Raw genomic sequence first — 12,307 nt, 5'->3', positions numbered from 1 at the left:
TCGCTACAAGCAATCACCCTGTAGAGAGTTCAGCTAAAACAAATCAACCTGCAGAGAGATCAGCTACAAACAAATCACCTTATAGAGAGTTCAGCTACAAACAGATCACCTGTAGAGAGATCGGCTACAAACAAATCAACCTGCAGAGAGATCAGCTATATACACACAAATCAACTTGTAGAGAGATCAGCTAGAAACTACACACAATGTAAGGAGTTCAGCTACAAACAAATCACCCTGTAGAGAGATCAGCTACAAACTAGACACAAAGTAAGGAGTTCAGCTACAAGCAAATTACCCTGTAGAGAGTTCATCTACAAACAAATCAACCTGTAGAGCAATCAGCTAGAAACAAATCACCCTGAAGAGAGGTCAGCTACAAAAAATCACCCTGTAGAGAGATCAGCTAGAAACAAATCACCCTGAAGAGAGGTCAGCTACAAAAAAATCACCCTGTAGAGAGATCAGCTACAAACAAATTGCCCTGTAGAGAGATCGGCTACAAACAAATCAACCTGCAGAGAGATCAGCTACACACAAATCAACTTGTAGAGGGTTCAGCTACAAACAAATTACCCTGTAGAGAGATCGGCTACAAACAAATCAGCCTGTAGAGAGTTCAGCTAAAACAAATCAACCTGCAGAGCGATCAACTACAAACAAATCACCTTATAGAGAGTTCAGCTACAAACAAATTACCCTATAGAGAGATCGGCTACAAACAAATCAACCTGCAGAGAGATCAGCTACACACAAATCAACTTGTAGAGAGATCAATTACAAACAAATCACCCTGTAGAGAGATCAGCTAGAAACTACACACAATGTAAGGAGTTCAGCTACAAATAAATCACCTTATAGAGAGTTCAGCTACAAACAAATCACTCTGTAGAGAGATCAGCTAGAAACTGGACACAATGTAAGGAGTTCAGCTACAAGCAAATCACCCTTTAGTGAGTTCAGCTACAAACAAATCAACCTGCAGTGAGATCACCTACAAAAAAGCACCTTGTACAGAGTTCAGCTACAAACAAATTACCCTGTAGAGAGATCGGCTACAAACAAATCAACCAGTAGAAAGATCAGCTTGTAGAGAGATCAGCTTGTAGAGAGATCAGCTACAAATCAACTTGTAGAGAGATCAGCTACAAACAAATCACCCTGTAGAGAGATCAGCTAGAAACTAGTCACAATGTAAGGAGTTCAGCTACAAGTAAATCACCCTGTAGAGAGTTCAGCTAAAACAAATCAACCTGCAGAGAGATCAGCTACAAATAAATCACTTTATAGACAGTTCAGCTACAAACAAATTACCTTGTAGAGAGATCGGCTGCAAAATAATCAACCTGCAGAGAGATCAGCTACACACAAATCAACTTGTAGAGAGATCAGCTACAAAAAAATCACCCTGTAGAGAGATCAGCTAGAAACTAAATACAATGCAAGGAGTTCAGCTACAAGCAAAATTACCCTTTAGTGAGTTCAGCTACAAACAAATCAACCTGCAGTGAGATCACCCACAAAAACGCACTTGTACAGAGTTCAGTTACAAACAAATCACCCTGTAGAGAGATCAGGTAGAAGAATTCACCTTGTAGAGAGTTCATTTACAAAGAAACCATCATATAGAGAGTTCAGCTACAAAGAAATTACCCCGTAGAGAGTTCAGCTAGAAGAAGTCACCTTGTAAAGAGTTTAGCTACAAAGAAACCATCATGTACAGAGTTCAGCTACAAAGAAACCACCTGTACAGAATTCAACTACAAACAAATCACCCTGTATAGAGATCAGCTAGAAGAAGTTACCTTGTAGATAGTTCAGCTACAACAATTCACCCTGTAGAAAGATCATGCTAGAAGAAGTCACCTTGTAGAGTGTTCAGTTACAAAGAAACCATCGTGTAGAGAGTTCAGCTGCAAACAAATCACTCTGTAGAGAGTTCAGCTACAAAGAAACCGCCATGTAGAGAGTTCAGCCTCATACAAACCACCTAGTAGAGAATTCAACTACAACAAATCACCCTGTAGAGAAGAAGTTACCTTGTAGAGAGTTCAGCTACAAAGAAACCACCATGTAGAGAGTTTAGCTGCAAACAATTTACCTGTAGAGAGTTCAGCTAGAAACAAATCACCCCGTAGAGAGATCAACTGGACGAAGTCAGCTTATAGAGAGTTCAGCTACAAAGAAACCATCATGTAGAGAGTTCAGCTGCAAACAAATCACCCTGCAGAGAGTTCAGCTACAAAAAAATCACCCTGTAGAGAGTTCAGCTAGACGAAGTCACCTTATAGAGAGTTCAGCTACAAAGAAACCATCACGTAGAGAGTTCTGCTATAAAGACACCACCATGTAGAGAGTTTAGCTGCAAACAAATCACCTGTTACAGAGAATTCAGCTACAAAGAAACCATCCTGTACATAGTTCAGCTACATTTCAAGTCACCCAGTAGAGAGATCAGCTGCAAAAATGTGGGGAATAATGAGCATGTAATAAATATATGTATATAATTTGTATAATTACTAATAAAATCAAAAATAAGTGAAGTACTAAAATTCTTCTTTAAGTTCTTTTCTTCTTCCTGTGGTAAAGAAAAAAACACATGGGTTAAAAAAGCCCCAAAGCCAGCCATAGGCCGGCTTTGCAGTATACAAATACAAAAAGAAGTGATATCTAATCAAAAACAGCCAAGCTGTAAAAAAAGGTGCGGCCCCCATAAAGGCCATGGTGAAAAAAGATGTGAAATCCAAGGTGGCGGCCAAGAAATGGCTGTGATGGTAGGTTAATGGTTACATTTTAATAACGGCAATTCAGGTGAATTTTGTGCCGCTTGGTCTTGGCACCAAATTCACCTGAATTGTTGTTATTAAAATGTAACCATTAACCTACCATCACAGCCATTTCTTGGCCGCCACCTTGGATTTCACATCTTTTTTCACCATGGCCTTTATGGGGGCCGCACCTTTTTTTACAGCTTGGCTGTTTTTGATTAGATATATATATCCACACAAAACAGCCAAGCTGTGAAAAAATGGTGCGACCTTACAAAGCCTGGGTGAAAAAAGTTGTGAAATCAAAGGTGGCGGCCAAGAAATGGCTGCAATGATGTTAATGCTAATAAATTTTAACAATGCACAGAGCCATTATTAAAATTTTTTAGCATCAACATCATTGCAGCCATTTCTTGGCCGCCACCTTTGATTTCACAACTTTTTTCACCCAGGCTTTTTAAGGTCGCACCATTTTTTCACAGCTTGGCTGTTTTGTGTGGATTTCACTCCTTTTTGTACTTTATAAGGCCCCAAAACCAGCCTATGGCTGACTTTGAGGTTTGTTTTTACTCACATTTCTCCTTTTCTGTGTAGATACAATGATGATTATTGAAGACAGACTTATAAATGTATTTCATTGTATGATTTAATTCAATATTTGATAATATTATTGTAATACTCTAATAGAGTGCAAATTTTTTTGAGGACTTCTAATAGAACATACATAGAATGTTCTAGAACAATCTAATTCTATTGGTAGATCTATGAAATTACAAACGTTTGATTATAAGCAGATTTCAACTAGAAATTTCATTTATAAAGGAGAAATTAAGTGAGGTGATCAGCCAAGATAGCAGTGGTTCAATGATTAAGGATGCAGGTGTTAGCTATGGAGGTCCCTGGTTCAAACTCTGGTAAGCTTTTTTTCGATATTTTTTGCACATCTTTTTTACCCCATCGTGACTGCTCTATTAGAATATCTCGATCCGCGATTTACACTTGTTTAGTTTTTGCTTTATAACTTCGTCGCTGTAACTCCATTACTATTCAAACTATCAAAAGGCTGCTACGATGATCAGCCTATCTACACACCTATACTTGGTTTACCCTGTAGCCGTGACAGAAGTTTGATATTTTTTTACGTGAATAAATGCTCATAACTCTTTGAATATTATTCAGATTCACAACAAACTTGGTACGAGAATCCACCACACTCTCTTCATTTCCAAAGATTGAGGCAATCGAGTTACACTTTTGCATTTTAATTTATAGCAATTTTTGAAAAGTGTGCGAAAAGAAATCGAAGCCCTTGTAACGGAATTTTGAACACCCATATCTTGCAAATGGCTATTGAGAATTTAATAAAATTTGCTGTGTGGTGTACCCTACTTGGGTAGGGTCCGCAATGTGAAAAATCGATGTCCTCCAATCAACTACCTAACTATTGTCATATTGTCATGTGTTAAGAGTGTAACTTAAATAACACCAGCGTGGCAGCCAAGTTTGTCACTTTCTTCTGGTAGCTAGAAAACGATACAAATGTCTTAAAATTACGTGATTTTTTGCTGCAGCGGTTCGTAAGGTTCTTCGTATGCCACGATATTCACTCTCAACATTGTTCAAGTATATCAACTCAAAGTATTCAGTGGTGGTTTGATTTTATTGGTCAGTTTCTGGTGGCAGCACAATTTGTGCAGATTTTTGGCAACAAGCAAAATGTTTCTTCATCTGGAGCACAGGACAAGCAGAGCAGCAACTGCGCTGTAAATGACCAGTACTAGGAAAAGTACCTGCATGCGGAGTATGGTTATAATTGAAGCTTGTTAGCCATCTGACTGAGCCATCTATATGGGTTGTGCAGACGTTGGCATATAGCTAATGACAAAAATTGTCTTTATGCCTAAAGACAAGATTTTATGCCAATCATTTCTTTAACCCTAAAGACAAGATTTTACGCCAAGCTTGTCATTAAGTACTTAATGACAAGCTTTTACGCCACTGTCATTGGCATAAAATGCATTGTGAAAATACTTTTACAGGGAAGTATACTATAAAGGGAAGATTTTATGCCAAGCAGTTAAAAACGCTAATAATAATAATAAAAACAAAGAATTCAAATGACTATCCTTACTAATCACGTGATGCCTGCCTAATATTACATAACTGTACCTGTAGGTATCCGTATTCTACCATTTCATCATGCTTTCACTGCTGTTTCATTGTATGCTTTATGTCCCTTTCCTTGCTTTTTATGCCACAGAAGTTAAATCAGTGGATGATAACAGTGTGTAGAATAGGAATGCATGTGCTTTTATTAGAATATTTTTTTGCAGCAGATCATGTGATCATTGCAACTGTCATGCCATAGATTGGAGATAATTTTAGTGCAGGAAAAGAGTGTGTACTGAATAGTTGTCTTGAAAACACAGTTCTACAATTATTGTGATCAAGACCATAGCTCTAGGAATACAAATGTGTGCATTTGTTAGAGTTTCCAACACTGAAATTTCCTACTCAATTGGTGAGAAGTTAAGTAGTGGTTGAATGCAGGCAAGATCTTGGATCCCAGCTGTAACTGTCAATTTTCTTTATCATGAAACGTAATTAGTAGAAGTATAATAGCCTTTAACACACTCTAATTGGGTCAGTCATAGTAAAGATATTCATTTAGAAATGCAAACATGGATCAAAACTCTGCATGGTAACCATCACTTTTGGAGGGGGGAAGGTACAAATTGCTAAAATGTGACAGATTTGCAAAAAGGAGTCTTCCATCCACATCCAATTACGAACTTTGGTAATTCATAACTACAGATTGGCACTTGGACAGCAGTGAGCACCAACATAGGTTGATGGATGAAAAAAATTCAGGTTTGTATTTGTCTTGAACACTAAGCTAAGATCATATAATCAGATGTGTATGAAAGACCCCTTTCACAAATCTGGTCACAAATATTGTCAATCATGCCACTATTTTATACCATGCAATTTTGCCGTTTCCCATTCAATAATTGAAATCTTTATTCCAGTAATTGAGTCAATCCGATAATTGACTGCTTATGCTACAAGGATGAAAGATACAGAATAGAATCCCAGACCCAGTGGTGGCTTGCTAAGCAACATGCAATTCTAGGCATGCGCCAAGGGAGTCACAAATGTATTTTCGTTATTATGGATTTGGAACCTTGTACTTTCAATGGTACTTGGTGTCTGTCACTTTAAAGTCTGTGGCAGTCTAATATCTGTTTCTGCTTCAATGTTGACCACCAAACAATAGAGGAAACAAGCCAAGGCAAAACATTAAGGCCAGCATTCACTGAAGATACCAAAGTAAAACACAACACAGCTACTGTTGAACTTGATGGTTGAACTGTTGAGACTAACTCGTGATTTAAGTGGATATAGCAATTGTACTGAAAGCACAGGTTAGTGAGAATATAGTCCAGAATAATGTACTACCACCTAGTAAATTGATAAGATGCATAGTGTGCTACATTGGACTTTGAGCAAGCCTTTCATCACACTATGTAGCACTATCTATAAAAGCATCCAGGATATCAAGAATAAAGCAAAGAGGATTTAGCATTGGCAGGGAACTGGTTTCACTGTTAGTTGCTGTAAAACTATTAAATGACCATTGTGTGTTGAACTATCAAACAATCTGTGTGCATTTTTACAAAATAATTCATAACTCTTGTGTTACACAAGTTTACATGCTGAAAATTTGCATGGATGCCAGTTAGGAACTCATAGTTACATGGGAATTTTATCAAATTTTTGATGGCTTTAGAATTTTAGCCAGTGGTCAGATAATCTTCTGATATGTGAAACACAAATACATGTGAGCTCTGATAATTGTTACTGGGCCTGCGAAATAGGGCATGTGAGCACATGATTTTTGCCTACTTTTTCAAACTTTGATCACTCATAACTTTGTACCATTGTGCTATGACAATGCAATTTTTAGTGCTTAGTAAGCATTTAATAAGTTTTATGATGCAAGTTACGGAATACAAATATTCCTTTCCAGTAGTGAGATACAACCAGTACAGTGATCGGGTGTAGTTTGTACCCATATGCTCTGTTTTCGCAGGCCCAGTCACAATTGAGTCATGGTGATGGTAACTGATTATGTTGTCTCCTCACCTTTTCAGCTGTTACTGGTTAAGGGAGGAAGCCATTGACATCAAACTTAGGGTACATCAAAACCTGTACAATAGCAAGTGGAATATGTTTGCCAAAATTTGTGTCTGAGGAATGTTTAAAGCAAAGGTAGTGTTTGCAGAAATAAGAGTGTCGAAAATTGATTGCTTACACTACCTTGTTTTTTTACTCACATGTAGGAAAGTACCCTTGTATAGGCCAGGGGTGGATCCAGGAGCTGGCAAGGGGAGGGGCACAAATAGGCCAAGTTGTATAGGTGGTTAGGGACTCTTATTAGCTGCTGCATTTTTGAAGCAGCAAATAATCACTTCTTAGGCCACTCCAAGAAAATTCCTTATTTCCCATTTCATTGACTTCAAAAATACATGCGGGCAGGTGGTTCATTATCCATTATTCATTAAAGATATGTTTACTAATTATTGAAATTCATAACTAACTTACAGGTAAGAATACAGTAGAATTATTCAAACTAAGAACCTGAACAGTGAAGAACTAGCTAAATGGGCTTTCTGAATGCTAAACTAGTTACTGCTAAGCAATCACAGAATAAACAATGAATAAAATGTTTAGTTGACAGCAATAATGAATGACCATGCGGGAAGAGAATCTGCATGTGGGCGGGAAATGGGAAACAATGAATTTTCTTGGAGTGGCCTTACTAGTGCCTCACTGTTGATTTTAGCCATTTTGGCCTTTGCAGATAGTTAATGAAATCTTTAAAGCTGTTAAAAGGCTCCAAATGTCTTAAATATACCGTGGAGCAAAAATCTTATCTTCTTCATACAAAGACTGCATTGCACAAAACAAAGGTTTTTTCTGCTGTTACCATCCTTGGCTTAGGAATTGGCTCTTTCTACACCATTGGTGCTTCTTGGTGCTTTATTCCATACACTTGGAGCCATCTTTGTAAATGGTTTGCTCAACACTCGTAAATGGCTTTCTCTTGTCCACCATTCCACCCAATGCTTGGCACCTGACCAATCACAGCCAGAAACAATTGCGATTTGCTCTTCAGAGAGTGGTATGCGAAGCTGTTCAATTGATGATTCCTTTGTCATGCAACACATCAAACAATTGTAGTACATGCTGCTTTTCTGCTACAATCATTATATTCTTTGCAATTAAGGAGAAGGCCTCAACCGCTGCTCTTCTGTTTCCCTTTGAAACACTGCAGTACACCCTTTCTGTTACTCTCTGGTAAGATCTTGTCCAATGAACACTACAGCCTTTCAGTACCAGTTCAGCAGTTTCTTCACCAATCATTTCCCGCAATCCTTTGGATTTGGTATCACTCCAATCAACTATAATTCCTTTAAGAGTTTCATCCACCTTAGAATGGGAATGCTCCTGTTGACATGTATCAAACATTAACTTGAAAGATAAACAATAAAATTCAGATGATTCCTTGTTACCTCTCATGCAGGCCACAACTGCCCATTTTATTGTTGCATAGTCAAACACAGTGGCATTGAAAAGGTAAGTGAGCTCTGTGTTTTCATTATACGTTGTGTTGGTTTCAAGGAAGTCAGTTTCTGCCAATAGTTTGTCCATCAATGGGCTCATTATAAACTGGTAGGTGATTGATGAAGAAATTGCATAATCCCTCATGTAAGGCCTTCCAAGTTTCTTATATGCCTCTGACAATGCACTTGACCCTTCACTAGCAGCATCTTTACGATCCACTTTGTCAGCAATCTTTTCATTTCACCAACAACAGTTGATAAGGCACATGTGTCTCATAAAATTGATCAATGCGATCATAACTACTGCCAGAAATATCAACTGAACCAGGTCGATAACCTAATCCTGGACCACATTGTAACTGACTAGAAGTCAAGTATGGATTGTCCTCTATAAGGCCACCTTGTTATAGTGGCCAGGTCCAGAAAGTCCATTGATTTAATTTTTGTTAATAAGGCCACCTCATTTATAAGGCCAGTGGCCACATACTGCAGGACCAAACTGATAAAACTAACACAATATTCCCTTAATAAAGGGGCCAGCTGAACAGACAACAAACGTATCACTGCAAAAGTTACTACTCCTGAGTATCTGCCAAATTTATGACAATAGTTTAGAAATGTGCTTCATGCTTTTAGCCGCCATTTTGCCTCAAGTAATGAATAATCCTATCTGAGCATTATGATGAAACCTGTAGTATATGTATATAGCTGTTACAGCAACTATAGCCAGGTGTTGATTTGTTGAAAACCTTGATAATAAGGCCACTTGTTTATGGCTGGATTAATGAGGTTTTCATTAATAAGTCCACCTCACTAATAGGGCCACTTATTGTGGGTCCCAAAGCTGGCCCTATTAACAAGATTTCACTGTACTTAAGTAAACTGAACAGTAGAACTCTATGTAACTATATAGCTAACCCATGTAATGTACATATCCCTATGACAATTTACCACAAAGGTGCAAACTGTATGTAGTCTCATACCTGTCCTATCACATGCTGGTACATGTGCAGAGTTTTGCATCAGGCAAAAGAATAAAACATCATTAGTGATGCACCGATTAAGTGGTGAATACCCAGACATCGGTGTATCGGCCACATTTCTGCATTATACTTTTAGCTGATTACTTAGCCAATTAATTTTACAGACCCGGATAATACTATTTTCCTAACAATATGTGTTTTAAAATCACAATTTTACCTAATATAAATGGAATTTTGGTAAACATAAATATCGGATCGGTCATTAGTATCGGCCACTATATATGTGAATTTCAATATTGGCTAATTGACAAAATCTCCTATCAGTGCATCACTAAGCATCATATTGTTTCTTTGAATGCTGCTCTATGGTCCACACTATGGATAGTAGGGTCAAAAATTGTGGTTTCGTGACCAACCTCTGGCTAACAAAGTTTGATGGTTTAATATTGTACTTTAGGGTATTTTAAACAAAATGGGCTCCCACGCCGCTTTTTAAAGTCCGGGGAAAGTTCGGTAGAACCAAAAGTCCAAAATGGCTACTAACTGACATGCGCAAAAATAAAAATAATGATAAAAATTCAAATAAAGGTTCTTTTAAAACTAATTTGGGGTCAAGCAATCCATTTCTGATGTTATTTTTGTGATTGGATGTTCTGTTAATGTAAAATTTTAAGAATTTTGCTCAATAATATGTAATGTAAACAGTGTGTTAAGTCTAATTCAAGGTTCATCCAATGACTCCAACTCATTTGATGATTCAGGTTCAGTATCAAAATCAGATTCAGATTCAGATGCAGCTTCAGATTCAGCTCTGAATTGGCAAAGTCATAGCCATCCTGTCACACTGATGGGACTGGAAGTGAAATTGGAAGGGCAGGTTTGTGTGGCGCACTGGCCATTCACCAATTCCCAAACATGACCTATAGGAGAGGGATGTCTTCTCAGGTCAGGGTGGCACTGAACATAGGCTAAAAAGTTGGCACATTTGATATGCTGCTCAAGATTGTCATCATCAGGAAGCAAACGCACCGAAGATTTTTTCTTTAGACTTTTCCATTTGGTTGCACAGGCTAGATTCAGAGAGGAATTTTGTGTGTCTCCATAGATGTAGCGGATAACAAAGGACTTAAGGTCATTCAAGACATCATCACTCAGCAGAAGGCCTTCTCTACACTTTGAGATGAGGCTACCGGCCTCAGTACTTTTTGACAATTTCTCATAGAGGGATATCTTGCTGAGCCCAGAAAAACAGCTGTTGGCATCACAGCCAGACAAGACACAAAAAGGTATAAGAGATTTGGCAAAATATTCAGTACACATGCCTCTGCAGAAAAAAAATTGCTTCTTAGAGGTATTATAATACCTGGAATGTCATGTGAAATGGGTGCAGCCTGAATGTACACATCTGTGTCTTCTGCATCGATTACTATGAGATTGCTATAACCAGGTGATATCAATCTTAGAGCTGCATAAACAGATAGCATAATTGTGTCAGTCCCACCCTGGCTAAAACTCAGGCTTTCTTTGGTGTCACCAGTTGACAGACTCACTCAGTCCTCACCCACTGAGTAGACTAGTTCCTGACTGATAGACTTAGACTGTTCTGAGAGCTGATGAGTTTTGATTAGAGCCTGGAGGCATTTCTTGTTGCCAGCAGTGCAGAGAATTGTCTTGAATTGCAGACCATGGGAAATAGATCAGCTGGCTTCATATATACATTGGGTATGGGACCTTGACCCTGAATGCGCAATTCACGCTTATCTTTGATCAGTGGACTCAGCATAGTCATGGGGATCATTGATGCAGATGATGGTGGTAATACTGACATGCTGTGCCAGGATCACAGACCCTATTTTGTTGGTGTAGTCACCCCAAGTGTGTGGAGGCCCATCACTCTTGACACATAGGTGATGCTAGGCACTACATCTTGTCCACTAATGCTGTGTAAGAGTTGACATCAAGAGGCAGTAATGCTAACTTCTGCAGAAGTTTGCTCTTTTGAGTCTTTCTGAAAGTACCATTGGAATTGGACAGTGTTAGGTATTCTTCAGATATACGATGTTTCATGAGCTCAGGTAGAAACAGTAGACCATTGACATCAACACGGATGCTAGTATCCTGCTATCCATTTCTCCTTGTTTTATTTTTAGTGTGTTTTCAGAGACTTTTCTTGATGGAATCCCTGCAAAGGTGGGATGTGAATTACGTTTTATGCTATCATGGATGGATTTTTCTTTAGAATAGATGCGCTCATCCATGAAAATTTTTATCAGCTGGGTCTCCCCATCTTGCTTGGCCTTCTTGAAGTCTGAAATGAGCTCAGGTGTAGCTGGAATAGCTAATTGTGAGGTTCTTAGAGCAGGCAATGCTGGATCAAATGGAAAGCAATATTAAAGCATGATGTTAGATCTTGTACAGCTTGCCCATCTCTGTGCATACGTGCTGGAGTATATTCCTCGTGCTTTTGAGAGAGTTACTTTCTATTCACCTGAGCAGCTTGAATTCAACCAATGTTGTTGACAATTTTTTGGCATCAGCCATTAATTGCTTCTCATTGCAAAGAATTGACAGTCAGCTAGTTTTAGTCAGCTAACTCTGTCAAGGGGGCCGTGTACTGTCAAGAGGGATACTATTGACTGTGGAGCTGAAAGAACAAGGCTTAATCACTTTAAACAGCTAGCTAATTGTTTGTTCCGGTAGCTACCAAACTTAAATTTCTAGGTTATAGGAACATCCAATCACAAAAATAACATCAGAAATGGATTCCTTGACCCCAATTAGTCTAAAATGAACCTTTATTTGAATTTTTATCATTATTTTATTTTTGCGCATGTCAGCTAGTAGCCATTTTAGACTTTTGGCTCTACTGAACTTTCCCCGGACTTTAAAAAGCGGCGTGGGAGCTCATTTTGTTTAAAATATCCTAAAG

The sequence above is a fragment of the Dysidea avara genome, chromosome 3 (genome assembly GCF_963678975.1).
Source record: "Dysidea avara chromosome 3, odDysAvar1.4, whole genome shotgun sequence".
In the NCBI taxonomy this organism is placed as follows: domain Eukaryota; kingdom Metazoa; phylum Porifera; class Demospongiae; order Dictyoceratida; family Dysideidae; genus Dysidea; species Dysidea avara.
Note: the sequence above shows the minus strand (reverse complement) of the source record.